The sequence below is a fragment of the Armigeres subalbatus genome, chromosome 3 (assembly GCF_024139115.2).
Source record: "Armigeres subalbatus isolate Guangzhou_Male chromosome 3, GZ_Asu_2, whole genome shotgun sequence".
Lineage (NCBI taxonomy): Eukaryota > Metazoa > Arthropoda > Insecta > Diptera > Culicidae > Armigeres > Armigeres subalbatus.
In genome coordinates this window covers 219,286,831-219,301,655 of record NC_085141.1, presented here as the reverse complement: position 1 = coordinate 219,301,655, position 14,825 = coordinate 219,286,831, and the positions used below count along the sequence as shown (strand labels likewise).

The 14,825-nt window shown below is 40.1% G+C and overlaps 2 long non-coding RNA genes across 2 annotated transcripts; both read right to left on the bottom strand.

Annotated features, from left to right (window-relative positions):
* Window positions 1-10,080: 10,080 nt before the first annotated feature.
* On the bottom strand, window positions 10,081-10,864 carry LOC134225596 (uncharacterized). The gene is made up of 2 exons (XR_009983278.1): window positions 10,595-10,864; window positions 10,081-10,499 (listed from the first exon to the last, which is right to left on the bottom strand). It is a non-coding gene; the product is annotated as an uncharacterized LOC134225596 (long non-coding RNA).
* Window positions 10,865-12,569: 1,705 nt separating this feature from the next.
* On the bottom strand, window positions 12,570-13,579 carry LOC134225594 (uncharacterized). Its single transcript, XR_009983277.1, has 4 exons — window positions 13,342-13,579; window positions 13,131-13,278; window positions 12,769-13,072; window positions 12,570-12,708 (listed from the first exon to the last, which is right to left on the bottom strand). It is a non-coding gene; the product is annotated as an uncharacterized LOC134225594 (long non-coding RNA).
* Between the last annotated feature and the right edge of the window lie 1,246 nt (window positions 13,580-14,825).

Here is a 14,825-nt window from a genome sequence, read left to right as displayed (position 1 = left end):
AAGCGAAGACTACCTTCGATACACTCATTTATCTGGATTGAGGACCGAGGATAGGCGATAAACATTGAAGCAAAACAAACCACACAAAAACGTTATTAAAAAGTAAAAACGTGGTTTAATATCTATTCTCTTAAACTAAACATAAATTATTGGTTGGAAAATCTATTTTCCACTTATTGATGATTGGATTTGTAAGTACACTTGAAATTAAACTTGAAATGAAATAAAATAATTAACAATCATGCAATACATAGACAGATTATAATCAACTAAAAGGTTTTGGAGAGTGACAGGCAGTTAAAAAGATTAAAGGAAGGACTAATAACGTAAGTCTTATTAAAACAGAGAGTTAAAATGTATACTAACTTAATAATAAATCCACAGCTTATAGCATACTCCAAATTTAAAAGCGAGTTTGCTAACAAGTGTCCGAAAAGTTCCTGCTGTTTTATCCTCCACAACAGCAAAGTAATCAAATGCTTGTTGGTGAAGGCTAGTATCGACTTAAAAAGTAGAGGGGTTACGGAATTTTGTTCAATATTACCAAGAGGAATTTTGACAACTGATCTGCATGGAGAAAATTGTCACTTTTACTTACGGAATAATCGAGCAGAATATTTTTCCGAAAGTAAAGTGACAGCTCCCATTACTTTGCGTGGGAACCTTACAAATGCCAATTTTGTTTTTTGTTCTTTTCATGTGGATACTGTTGTAAGAATTTTGTTTCGATTCTTTACTTTTCCGATTCATTGAACGGAATTTAACATGTGATTGAGATAGAAAAAGAAATTTCTTTTGAACACGATACCAACCTTGAGGCGGAAGTATTGTTATCGCCTAATGATTATTATGGCGAATTAAAACGCATGAATTGAAATGTATTAGATTTGATCTAGAAACAGCTTCAAAAAACATCAATATATTCCCCAATAAAGTAGCAACAAGAAACTCACGTGTTTGCACTCTGTGGGTGACTAGGTTATCGAATTAAAAAGCTTTAGAAGTGAACGCTCCCGTGAAGTCACTTGAAGGGTTGAACAAAAGTGAAAGTTGGCAACAGAATATCAAGAGCATCATTCAGAATAAGTGTAAGAAGATCCTCTTTGCGTAACTCTATATAATGGACTCTGCTTAAGTTAAGTAATCTCATGTATGGTACACGGATAAAATGAAAAAAAGCTAATTAGTTTATTATTATTTCCTTGTCAATTTCCTTTTTCAAAATTTAATTGTTACGAGGATTATTAATAAATTTAGCTTCGCTTGCTTTTTAAGCATTGTAATGATTTTCTGAAAAATAAATGTTTAAATGCTTAACAAGCTCGCATTATTACTCTTCAGCCTTGAGAAAAACATTCATTACACTTTTGTCATTCAGCAAGGTATGTCGAATCGCAGAAAATTTCATTTTTTTCAGGTTGTTCCTGCTTATTGGACGAATCACTTACGCCATCTTGCCCGGCTTAAGTCCGGCTTCGTGAAGTTTAAGTGTTTATTCGAGCTGGCAGACATTTTGTTAAATAAATAGTTCTGAAAAAAGATTCATCGAAAAAAATGTTGGTGAGTGAAAATAATGGGGAAATTTCGCTTCGACCGGATACTCCACACTTGAGGATTGCGGAAAATAACAATGACGCATCCAGAAACGCTGATTTTGCAGACAGCCTGAGCGAATTGTGGTTCGGAAATCGACGAAAGAATCTTCTCCGGACATTTCCCCACGAACGAAAGGATCAGCCATATTCTCACCATCAATGATCATCTTGATTGAGATTCCGGTTGTTCACCTCGAAAAGAATGTGTTAGCTGCTGGTGCGTCGCAAAATAAACCGTAAGTGTTCCAATATCCCGCTGCAAGAAGAAATTCATAACTATCCATTTTTTGCAGATCTTTGTGGCAGATTCTGTTTGAAACGTTCTGAGCCTAGAAGCAGATTCAACTTCGCCAACCGAAGAGGAATACAGAAAAAACTAACGAAATGGAGGCTGTGGAATGCGATTGTGGTTCTCGATATTCATCAAACCGACTTTTATAGATTGTAACGTTCCTTCCCTGGTGGACCACTAATAAATTTCCAATCAACAAGGCGAGCCGCGAATTCAGATGACTCCGTTGTTCAAAGTTTCGCTTAAGCGCCAATCAAGCTAATGCTTGATGCAAAACTTCACGTTACAAAAGTTTGCCCGGTTTAAGCTCTGTGGCAAGTCGTGGGAACGCACAGAAAAATCATGGAGCCAATCATAACTCAGCGACGCGACTAAAATTCATTACAATTTTATTGAATCAAAAAAAAAACAATCAAATACGTTAACACAATCTATTGCTGACTAGCAAGTCCATTACAATTTAATTTCTAAACGGCCGTAAAGTGTGAGCTAATTCTGCTTAACACTATCTTCAACACACGCGCAGTTACAAATTGTCAGTAGTGTGGCTGCACACCTTTTCTTCACTCATCTTCTTTCTCAGCTAAGCCAAGTCCTACGTCGCTGGTTAGGAACTGCTGACGAATTACACGTGGACACCGACTAAAACCGACCATCGTTGTTGGTGCTGTAGCGAATGGATGAGCACACAATCACTTCCATGACTCAATATGGCAAGAAAATTCATGCTTACATAGGTTTTTCACTGGAAATCACACACTTTCAAGCTTTACTACGTTTGAACTAATCAACTCTTGTTTGGTTGGACTATTTGCGTTGCAGAGAAGCCTATCAACGACAGGTGGGGATATTAACTCTTTAGAAAATTATTTTATTTGCATTAAAAAAAATGCAGCTTCGCATTGCGTATTGCGAGACGATTTACCAGACGAAGCAGCTGGAGCCGCAAAAGCCCTTATATTCTGCAACCGAGCCCGCGCACCTTTAATCAAAGGCCGGGATAGTGCCAAACGACCGGACTGGGTCAAACCGTGACTGGGTATTCGACCTCGTGCCTCTCGCAGTCGTCGGTCTGGCAATGATGTCTTCCTCGGTGGGGCTTTGCTCCGTTGCTCGCCGGTTGGCTTTGGGATGGGATAGGGAGCTTGCTCTGCTTAGAGGTCCTAACCGTCCAACTGTTAGAAAATTACTGACAATCTGTGCGTGGTTTGTCCCTACTTTTATACTTGCGCGGGGATAGCAGATCGTTTGTACCTAGCGCGAACGACTCTGATTGGTGTGGTATGATTAACATTGAGTGATTTCTGATTGGTTTGGGAAAATAACCAATCGGATTGTCTGAGCCGTGATTGGATCATTACACTACCGATATTCCCCGCGAAAAAAAATGAAATTTTGCTGGAAAGGAACCTTCAACAACGGCAAAATTTTGTTTTTTCTTCTTCAATACGTTCAACTTTAACCTAACACGCTACCGAATGGTGCTCCCACAGGGAGACTTTCACAATTTGGCAAATGCTCCGGATGCAATTTCGGGAGACTTTCAAATCAATTTTGCTTCTTATCTGAATAGAAGACTTCATCATTTATTGCTATGCTTTTTATATTTTTGAAGCAGGGTCAAAATCAACGTAATATGATAAACGACTATTTCCTAATCATGGTGCTTCCCATTTTGCGAAGACTTTCAGAAAAAAACTACTATCTATCAATGCTGCTTCACATTTTGCGAAGACTTTTATGGAAAAATATAATGAGCTAATATTATTAATTAATGGTGCTCCACATTTCGCGAAGGCTTTTATAAAATGAAAAATTAGATAGGACGAATATCCTGGATTGAGTAATTACCTAAAAATTTCCCTTGCATATCAGCTAAATCATACGTATTACTCCCAGTTCTACAAACAACACGACACTGTATGTACAGTGGAGCTAGCTTTGCACAAAAATTATCAGACGCTCTTGATAAACAATAGTTTCTTTTCCAAACTACGTCCCCGGCTTGAAATGTGGTAAAATTTTTGCTCCGGGTGTTATAGTAATGACTTTGACGAGTATACGCGGCGGACAATTCCCGATCCACAATTTCTTTTATTTTGTCGAATACCTGAAATCTGGCACTCATTTCGTCCGAGTTTGCGGTACTACACTGAGATAAAATCACCATTATATTTTATGTGCGTGAATCATATAAAAGAGATTCGACCTGAGCTATCATGACTTTATGTGCCGCATTTGAAATTCATTTATCAACAACGATATTTAACAGCTGACGATATACAACTTAAAGGTAATATATTTACATGACACTAGACCTGCCAATAAATTTTATGTGCAATGATTGATAGTTAATAATTATAATTACTTGCACATAAAACTCATTAGCTAACTATAACAGACTTGTTTTCTCAAGGAATGTTTGTGGTTGAAGTTGGTTGAAAGTTTTCTCTGGTGAAAAATGTGAGCAAATTCAGTTTAGCATTAAGAATATGATCTAATCAGTTTTAATTTTCCAGATTCACCCATATTCTTGCTTTTTGGACATATGTGCAACATAAATTTACATTTTACTCGCATCAGTACCGCTTATCGCGTTCCGTTTTTATTTCTTCCTGATGGAAGAGACAACACGCCAAAAAACTTCCGGAATACGCCTGCGTCTTCGAATCTACTTCAAGATGGAGCGCCGAAAAGAAGGTGCCCGTTTCATCATGGACAACGATGAGCTTGGATCACAACACGGTGGACACAAACGTTTTCTATTTTCATCTCTTTTCCATGGTTCATTCCTTGAAGACCTTCCTCCGGTATGGAACCGCCCGTTGTGACCTGTTTCCAGCCGGTAAGGTGGAGTGGACTCCGAAGAAGTGCCGCTATAGTGCGAAGCTTCAGAAGATGGTTCCGATAGCGTGAAACTAAATGACAACCGTTTCGCTGCAGGGGGAATCAAAAATTATCGTCGTGACGTTCAACTATCTGGCTAGAAAATTGAGAAAATTCACGGTTGCTGATTAAATCGGCAAGCAGTCGATCTAGAGCAATGAAATATGTCCGTGTAGGACGTGGCACTGGAAATTGTGGAGGAGATATTTGTTATCAGGTGCTGTAGCTGTATCAGCAATTCTACGCCGAGTCACCTTTGATGGAAAGTGCCGTATAGTTTCCTCAGAGCAAATCATCGCCACCAATGAAACATCGCCAACATCGATTCCTCCACCATCTTTTGAAATAGAATCAAATGCGATACCAAAACACAAATTCCTCTCACGGTGGAAGATACCGATTCCTTCTCCGCTCTGGTAATATTACCCACATCCGCACTTAAATAATGAATACCATATTTATATCAGACAATTAAAATAAACCATTATATAAATACATTGTGTTTTTTCCCTTTTTTGTAGGTTTTATTTTATAATAATAAAAAATAAACAATTCATTTGGCCTATAAACCAGGTCGCATAAATAATATTTGCAGCTGCATTTAGAGTATATTGGAAAAGCACATTAAATTATATTAGATGTGCATTCATTTTATATGTACGTTGCACATAAAATTTAATGGTCCTCAAATTTTCAAATTTTATGTGCATTGTTAATAAAAACTATTTGCAAAGCTTGATTGCAAAAATCTATGTGCGTTGCACATAAAATTTAGATGGGAATTAAGCTCAGTGTACCTGTGGATATCTCTTGATATTGTTTTCCGTATTTAATATGGTTTCGACCGAAAATAACGAAGAAAGGGGATAGTTTAGTTGACTCATGTACGCTTGTATTTATGGAGTATTCTATGATCGGCACATTCCGATCCCAATCTTTATGCGACGCATTCTCACCTAACGAAGCACGAATTGACGAGACTACTACCTTATTCACACGTTCAGCGGGGTTATTCTGTGGATGATAAACAGCATTTTTATGGTGTTCGATGCCGTATTTTGTGAGGAAACTTTGAAATTCTCTGCTAATAAATTGACTACCGTTATCAGAGATTATAGTCTGCGGAACACCAAATTTGAGAAAAATAATTTTCTCAATAAATTCACACATACGAGAGGTTTCTGCTTTTCTCATGGGGTGTAAGAACACGAATTTAGAATACCAGTCGGATACTACGAACAAGACAGTATTACCAGATTTGGACTGAGGTAAAACACCAATAAAATCCATCGAAATTACTTGGAACGGAAAATTCGCTACCTTCGGCTGACCCATCGGAGCTCGAGTATTCACATTTAGGGGTTTAGACGCTTTGCAAACTGCACAAGATCGAATGTACTCTTTAATCTCGTCGCGCATATTTTTCCAAAAATAATTTTCCGTAATTCGATTGATAGTTTTTGAGACACCTAAATGCGCCAATTCATCGTGGTTTTTTCGCAAAACATCCAACTTCTCATTGGGAGAGACAACAAGTTTCCAATTGTAAAGTAACCCTAGATTTGTTTTCTGGTAACGATAAAGTTTGCCGTCTCGAATCTGATATTCACGCGATTGGGTAGGATCTTCTTGAATAAGCTTGAATAATTCGTCATACCAAGCCTGATATTTATCGCCAACACTGATCTCCATCACACAACTGATTGCTCTGGATAATGCATCCGGCACTATATTGTGTTTTCCCTTTCGGTGAACAACTACGAATTCAAATCCTTGGAGTTTTAATGCCCATCTTCCTAATCTTCCACTTGGATCTTTGAGATTCATTAGCCATTTGAGAGATTCGTGATCAGTTATCACTGTGAATCGGACCCCATCGATATACAACCGGAATTTTTGCACAGCGAACAACACGGCAAGACATTCTCGTTCCGTACTGCTATACTTCCTCTCAGCGGCAGACAACTTCTGACTCATATAGGCAATCACCTTCTCGCCATCTGCGTGATGTTGCCACAGGACGGCACCTACTCCTACATCGGAGGCGTCGCATTGAACGTAGAATTCGAGATCATAGTTGGGACATACGAGAAGAGGAGCTGAGCACAGAGCACTTTTGAGTTCCAAAAATGCGTCGTTAGCTTCTCGGCTCCACGAAAATTTTCGTTTCGGTTGTTTGAGCAACTCAGTAATAGGCGCGATCAATGTTGAGAAATTTTTAATAAACCTACGATACCAGTTTACTAGGCCTACGAGACGACGAACATCTTTCACCGATGACGGTGGCGGAAAGTCAACAATTGCTTTAATCTTGTCCGGATCGGTGCGAATTCCATCTTTATCTACTACGAAACCTAGGTACTTCACCGAGGGAGCACAAAATTGTGATTTTTTAACGTTTATGGAAAGTTGGGCAGCTTTAAGCCTTTTAGCGATCTCGCGGAGGACTTCAATGTGTTTCTCAAACGTTTTAGTGGCCACAATAACATCGTCTAAATACACGAAAGCAAATGGTTGAAGGTCCACTCCTAGTACCTTGTCCATTAGACGGCATTGAGTTTGTGGTGCATTATGTAACCCGAAAGGCATTACCACAAATTCAAAGAGACCCCTACCAGGAACTGTAAAGGCAGTCTTCTCACGAGAGCTGTGCTCTAATGGAATTTGCCAAAATGCGTCTTTAAGATCGATTTTTGAAATATACCGAGTTCCTTCGAAGCGACCGAGAATGCCCGCAATGTGTGGCAAAGGATAGGCGTCTTTCTTAGTCACAGAATTCAACTTCCGTGAATCTAGGCACAGACGAACACTTCCGTCGGGTTTTTTAACTGATACAACGGGATTCGACCATGGGCTCGTCGATGGCTGAATCACTCCTAGTCCCAGCATGCGATTTAGCTCCCTATCAATTTCCTTTTGGACGTACGGCGAAACTGGATAATATTTTTGCTTTATCGGCTCACTTGTTCCCGTGTCTATAGAATGCTCTAAGACATGAGTACGCGTAAGATTACCGTCAGTGTACGGCAGAAACTCTTCCACAACTGCATCGAGGACTTTTTGCTGATCGGGACTACACGAGAAAATTCTAGGCTCATTATCTGCTGGTTGAATCAATTCAACAGAGGACAAGGTGTTCTCCGTCGTGGGGGCGATCCCAAAAGAATTCCAAAAATCTATACCTAATACTAGAGGACTGGCTACTGCCTCGGAAAGAATGGTTAACACAATCTCAGTTTTGCTATTGAACGTATACGGTATGTATGCGCAATGCGAAATATCATGGATAGAACCATCAGCTGTTGCTATTGTTGAATTAATTTTAAATAAACACAGGTCTAACTGGTTTGCAATCTCATAACATCCTTTTCCCAGGATCGAAATGGATGCACCAGAATCTAGCGATCCGATCATTGGTTTCCCTAAAACTTTTACATTCGCGTATGGACGGTTGTCCTTAGGTTGATAGACAAATTCAAAAATATGGGGTAGAGACACATTCAGAAAATCAGCGGAATCAAATACCCTCTTCACTGTCTTGATCCCGCTCCATGGTTTCCCGAACAATTAGGGCACGACTGCATCGTTTTACCTTCCAAACCACACCGATGACAAAAGAACTTCTTTGGTTGCTGGCAATCACGCCAATGATGACCAGCAGACTTGCAGTTAAAGCATTTACCAGCAAACTGTCTGATCGCGGCGCATTCTGCCATCATTTGCGAGAGCTGAGCTACATCTGAGTGATCGTCGTCGGCTGTGCGACGGCTCTCCGGCGTTGGATTCGGAAAGACGTTCCAATCACGAGTAGCAGACTGTGGACCTAACTGCGTAGGTAAACGGCAATTGCTGTTCGCATTCAAATTAGAAAAATTCCTACCATGCGCACAAACGGACGGATCGTTTGCACGCTCCACTGTATGAGCACAGTACGCCTTTTCAAATTGTGGATACTGACCAGGACAATAATGATTGTCCATCTGAGAGCAGTGTGCTGGTTCAACGTTCTGCATTGCGAGCTGAGGACTACCTGAGTTTGAATAACAGACTGCTGCACCAGGCTGATGATACACAGCCAGGCTTGGAGCTGTACGTGAACTACAAGGTCGAGGCAACACATCATGGTATTCATAAACTGGAGGAAGCATTTCTGAGGCATGGGTTCTCAAATCATTTTTCGGTTCAGAGCGATTTACACATCTCTGGCCGACGTGTGAAACTGTACTTGGAGAAGCATTGTAGTCAATCTCATTCAATCTTGGCCTAGACACCTTAATCTGTCCCTGTAACGACGGTTCCGCAAGAGGAAACTGATTCATTCTTCTGCGCCGCAAAATCTCTCTACTTCTTTCCAGACCCTCACAAAATTCCGCCAAATTCGCGATGGAATCAATCTGTCCTTCATTAATCCGATTCAGGTAGAAATCATCTAAATTCCGGATCAAATATTCAAGTTTTCGATCGTCAGGAGTACGTTTACTCAACTTCTTAAACAAGAGCTCCATACAAGCGTAATAAATTCCAAAACTTTCCCCTGGCTGCTGTAATCGCGATTGTATTTGTCTTTCGATCAAATAATCATTGTCGGCTTTCGTGAACTGCTGGACAAAGGCTTTTTTCAAGGCTAGCCATGAGATGAAATTATCCCGGAACGCGCGATACCAGATAAACGGATTACCGCCGAGCAACTCTCCGAAATTCTCGAAAAGTTCGTACCGAGAAACGCGATAAAGTGCGGCTTTTCGCTCAACTGTTTCCACGAAATCAGTCACGCTCAAGTTACCATTTTCGTCGTCGTATCTAATTCCCCATTTCGTAAGCGGAACGTATCTCATATTTCGATTTACACTAGCACCTGTTTCAAAATCTTCAAAATTCATGTCATTTATCAAACCATCAATTGATCTATTGTTATGCTCCATTCTGTACACAACACATAAACGAACTAACTTCTAACAGAATAATAAACAATAAAAATATGAAAATCAGAAAAAGATCCACCGGAACACGGCCTCGGGCCCCACGTTGGGCGCCAAATTTGTAACGTTCCTTCCCTGGTGGACCACTAATAAATTTCCAATCAACAAGGCGAGCCGCGAATTCAGATGACTCCGTTGTTCAAAGTTTCACTTAAGCGCCAATCAAGCTAATGCTTGATGCAAAACTTCACGTTACAAAAGTTTGCCCGGTTTAAGCTCTGTGGCAAGTCGTGGGAACGCACAGAAAAATCATGGGAGCCAATCATAACTCAGCGACGCGACTAAAATTCATTACGATTTTTGTGAATCAAAGAAAACGCCAATCAAATACGTTAACACAATCTATTGCTCACTAGCAAGTCCATTACAATTTAATTTCTAAACGGCCGTAAATTGTGAGCTAATTCTGCTTAACACTAACTTCAACACACGCGCAGTTACAAAAATGTCAGTAGTGTGCACACATTTTCTTCACTTATCTTCTTTCTCAGCCAGGCCAAGTCCCACGTCGCTGGTTGGGAACCGCTGAAGAATCTCACGTGGACTCCGACTAAAACCGACCACCGTTGTTGGTGCTGTGGCGGATGGATGAGCACACAATCACTTTCATGACTCAATATGGCAAGAAAATTCATGCTTACATCGGTTTTTCACTGGAAATCACACACTTCTAGCTTTACTAATCACTCTTGTTCGGTTGGACTAAATAACTCTTGTTTGGTTGGACTATTGGCGTTGCAGAGAAGCCTATCAACGACAGGTGGGGATATTACCTCTTTAGAAAATTATTTTATTTGCATTAAAAAATGCAGCTTCGCATTGTGTATTGCGAGGCGATTTACCAGACGAAGCAGCTGGAGCCGCAAAAGCCCTTATATTCTGCAACCGAGCCCGCGCACCTTTAATCAAAGGCCGGGATAGTGCCAAGCGACCGGATGGATGGGCAGTCAAACCGTGACTGGGTATTCGACCTCGTGCCTCTCGCAGTCGTCGGTCTGGCAATGATGTCTTCCTCGGTGGGGCTTTGCTCCGTTGCTCGCCGGTTGGCTTTGGGATGGGATAGGGAGCTTGCTCTGCTTAGAGGTCCTAACCGTCCAACTGTTAGAAAATTACTGACCATCTGTGCGTGGTTTGTCCCTACTTTTATACTTGCGCGGGGATAGCAGATCGTTTGTACCTAGCGCGAACGACTCTGATTGGTGTGGTATGATTAACATTGAGTGATTTCTGATTGGTTTGGGAAAATAACCAATCGGATTGTCTGAGCCGTGATTGGATCATTACAAGATTCGCAGCAAAACATGTGAAAAGTAAAAGTGCCTTTATTAGAAAAACTGTACATAGAAAACAATAAATTTTAATGATTATTCCATGAATAAAACATTTGTTGTTTCAAAATATAAATGGGTCCTAAAGCCCTACCTTGTTTATGGTTGCAAACGATAGTGCATCGGTCAAGAATACTTGTACCGTTGTTATAAAAATTCTGGTAAAATTCTAAATCAGTAAAAATAATATTTTTGTGTTTAAGACATTTTAAGGCAAATTTTGGGCTGTGCAACATTTCAGAACGAATGAACCATCAGCCCAAAACGTCAGCCCCATATATTAACTGTCAAAAGTTGAGTCAAGTGCCCTGCGGTGTTTTGATAGTGCGTTTGAATCCGTACGTCAAACAAGACCGAAAGTGTCGAGGAAGCATTTTTCATCAATTTTTCAATTTTAAATTAAACAATGTTCTTTTTGATTTTTGAGTCTAAAGAAAAACTGACACGTTTAGAATGATTACCTTCATCGTTCCCTGAAAGAATATCGAATATCGATTCTTCATTTTAGGACCCAATTTCTACACGTAAAAAAATTTAATGTTGTTTATTATTAATATTTCTAATACTTTTTTGCCAAAGCAGGCGCTTAATGACATGTATAAGAAAAAACTTATACATCGCATTAGTCACATACATTCGGAAACTTATACTTTTCATTAACTTATGAATGTTATTAGCTTTTTGATATGGGATCATTCATTAGGTGGCATAATGAAGAGTATAAGTATTTTCGAATGGTTTTTTGCCATAACATATAAGGTTATTTTTTTACGTGTATACTGCCAGGCAAAACTAAAAAATAATGCAGAATCCACCAACTGACAATAATAACGCAAAACAAAACTATACTAAATACGTATAAATCAAAGTTATACTAACGCTGTATTACTGTCACATAAACGAAGCTGGGGTCAACCAGGCGAATAGAGATTTAGCGTAACTTTGAAACTATTTAGTATAGATTTTTTCCAGAGTGTACCTTACACCTCGGGAAAATTTTCCGCCGGATCTTCACGCTTAGTTCAGTTCACCCAAATATAGGTGAAGTTTACCTATAATCGCCAAAAAGTGCACATACCTATTTATGGGTGAAATTGCATTTACCCATATATGAGTACATGCCACTTTCTGAAAAATTGGTAATGTTTACCTATTTATGGGTACTCTATTATAGGTGAACTTAACTCAAATATGGGTGATCGTTTTTGTTTTCATATTCAAAATTGAACTGCATGAAAAAAAAATATTTCGCATAATAAACAAACATATCAATCGGATTATTGTTTTTATTATGGGTTGCAACAAAAGGTCTGCTGCCTATTCATCGTTTTACAAGTTATAGCTTTCATTAACCTATTCGTTGTCGGATGTTTGACAACGACGTTAGCAGTACTGGTGGCAGGAAAATAAATAGCGAGGTACCGGAACTGGCGACGCTTGGGATGATCAGCAGCAGCTTCGGGTCGATAATCGTTAACCGCAAGAGGAACCTATCGGCTTTTATTACCCTATTCGTTGTCGGAGGTTTTTCCAGAACGACAGCAAGAATTCTGGAAGAAGGCGAAAGGGGAAAGGGTACGGCGAAACCAAGTGCGAAACATAAGGTCCGCTGCTACAGGTACTGTGATCTGAAATATATTTTAAAGCAAAATTAAAACTAGAATATTATATACGACTGAATAACTTACTTTTTAAATGAAGATCTACGGTCCGGACTTTGGCATCGAATGGCGGCAAAGAAAATCAGCTCTCGGAATGGCATTCATTCTTAGTTCCATTCTCGCTAACGTTTACGTTTTCACTCGCGATTCCCCGATGACTCCGCTGGATCTATTTACAGTTGCTTCTTGGAATGGTCATCACATCAGCCTACTACGGAACCGTCAGCTCACATCGGGATTCCAGATTTTCTTGACTCTCCTCTTTATAATTATCCAGCAGTGATTCGATCGTTTAACCGCAATAGCTATTAACCGCAGCATGCTCAAAGTTCTGAAAAATAGTAAATCATATTAAAGATCATAAAATTCCATTAAAGTAAATAACTTACCTTTTGAACAAACAAAAGCAGCAAAATCGGAAAGCAAGTCTCGATCGGGAAGAAATTGTAGCACCGAAACTAACAGCGAAAGGAGGTATTATTGCAGCACCGGTAAAAATAAATAAAACAACAGCAGCTTCGGAAGCAGGTGGCGGATCTGAAATTATAATGTTGAAAATATTAGAAATTTGATTTGATTTTTATTTTTTTATTATCTTACTCTTCCTTCAAATCGACGTCAGGTTTGTTTGGTTATCAATTTGATTCTGACGGAATCGGTTAAGTTCCGTTTTTCATCCAAATATGGGTGAAATGCATTCACCTAAATTTGCGTAAACTCGACTTACTAATAATATAAGTAAATATTACCGATATTATCAGTTTATTTCACCCATAATTTAGGTGTTGTATACAATACCCATATATGGGTAAAAGAAGTACCCATAAATAGGTAAATTGATCTAAGCGTGTTGGTCCCCGTGCATTTTAGGCCCGATGCCCACGTAGCGTCTTTTCGCCGCAGCGTGCACACAGCGTTAAAATAACGCAGGTGTGCATCGGAGCGGTGACGCTGCGTTAACGCTTTTTTCCTATACACACCTGCGTCTTTTTAACTCCGTGTGCACGCAGAGTTGAAAAGACGCTACGTGGGCATCGAGCCTTAAGGCTGCCTTACACCTCGGGAAAATTTTCCACCGGATTTTGATCCCCGTGTATTTTAAATGGGGCCGGGATTTTGATTTTCCGTGCCCAAATCCCGAAAACATCGCATATGCAAAAATGCATGGGGAAAAAATCCGCGGACTAAATTCCCGAGGTGTGAGGCTACCTTTAAGGGGCCGGGATTTTGATTTTCCGTGCCCAAATCCCGAAAACATCGCATATGTAAAAATACACGGGGAAAAAAATCCGCGGACCAAATTCCAGATCTGGTGTGTAATCTCGAGATCTCGAGGTGTAAGGCGGCCTTGAAGCATGCTATAGCCTTTCAGCACAGACCAACAGACATAACACTCGTCAAATTTCCATCGTTCACTGATTTGCTGGTCAATTTAAATAATCATTAGTTGGCCAATCGATCACTCGTGGCGCGCGCATCGTTTTTGCTCGAGTTTGACGTTTGCTCACTACTGCCATCTGGTTCGTGATTTGCCCAACTTAATTTTTTCCCGAGGTGTAAGGTAGCCTTAATGCGTCCAGTTTTCCGCGAGCGGTAATGGCCGCCAGCTTGCCTGCGGGTTAGTCTCTGATTTGACGTCTGTGGAGGTCAACTGCACCCACCGCTCGAGCATTTTGATCAATGTGGTATATAAGAAGGCTTGAATTCACTTTATCACTTTATCAGAACCTTCTTATATGCCACATTGGTCAGAATGCTCGGGACTGTGGGTGCAGTTGACCTCCACAGACGTCAAATCAAAGACTAACCCGTAGGCAAGCTGACGGCCATTACCGCTCGTGGAAAACTAGATAAATTAATTTGACAGATAAAACTTTGGAAGCAAGTTCGGTTCGGAAGTCCCAACTTCCGAATTCTAATTTAGTGCTACGCCGACAATTTTTGAGTAAATTGCTTTTACTCGAAAATGGCGAACGGCTCTGCACTCAGCGAATTGGACTATCGAACAGGGGGGTAATATGCGATGCATCGTGCCTCCTTTGCATGTAGTATGAAGCAAATGTAAATAAACCAGGGTGTCTACT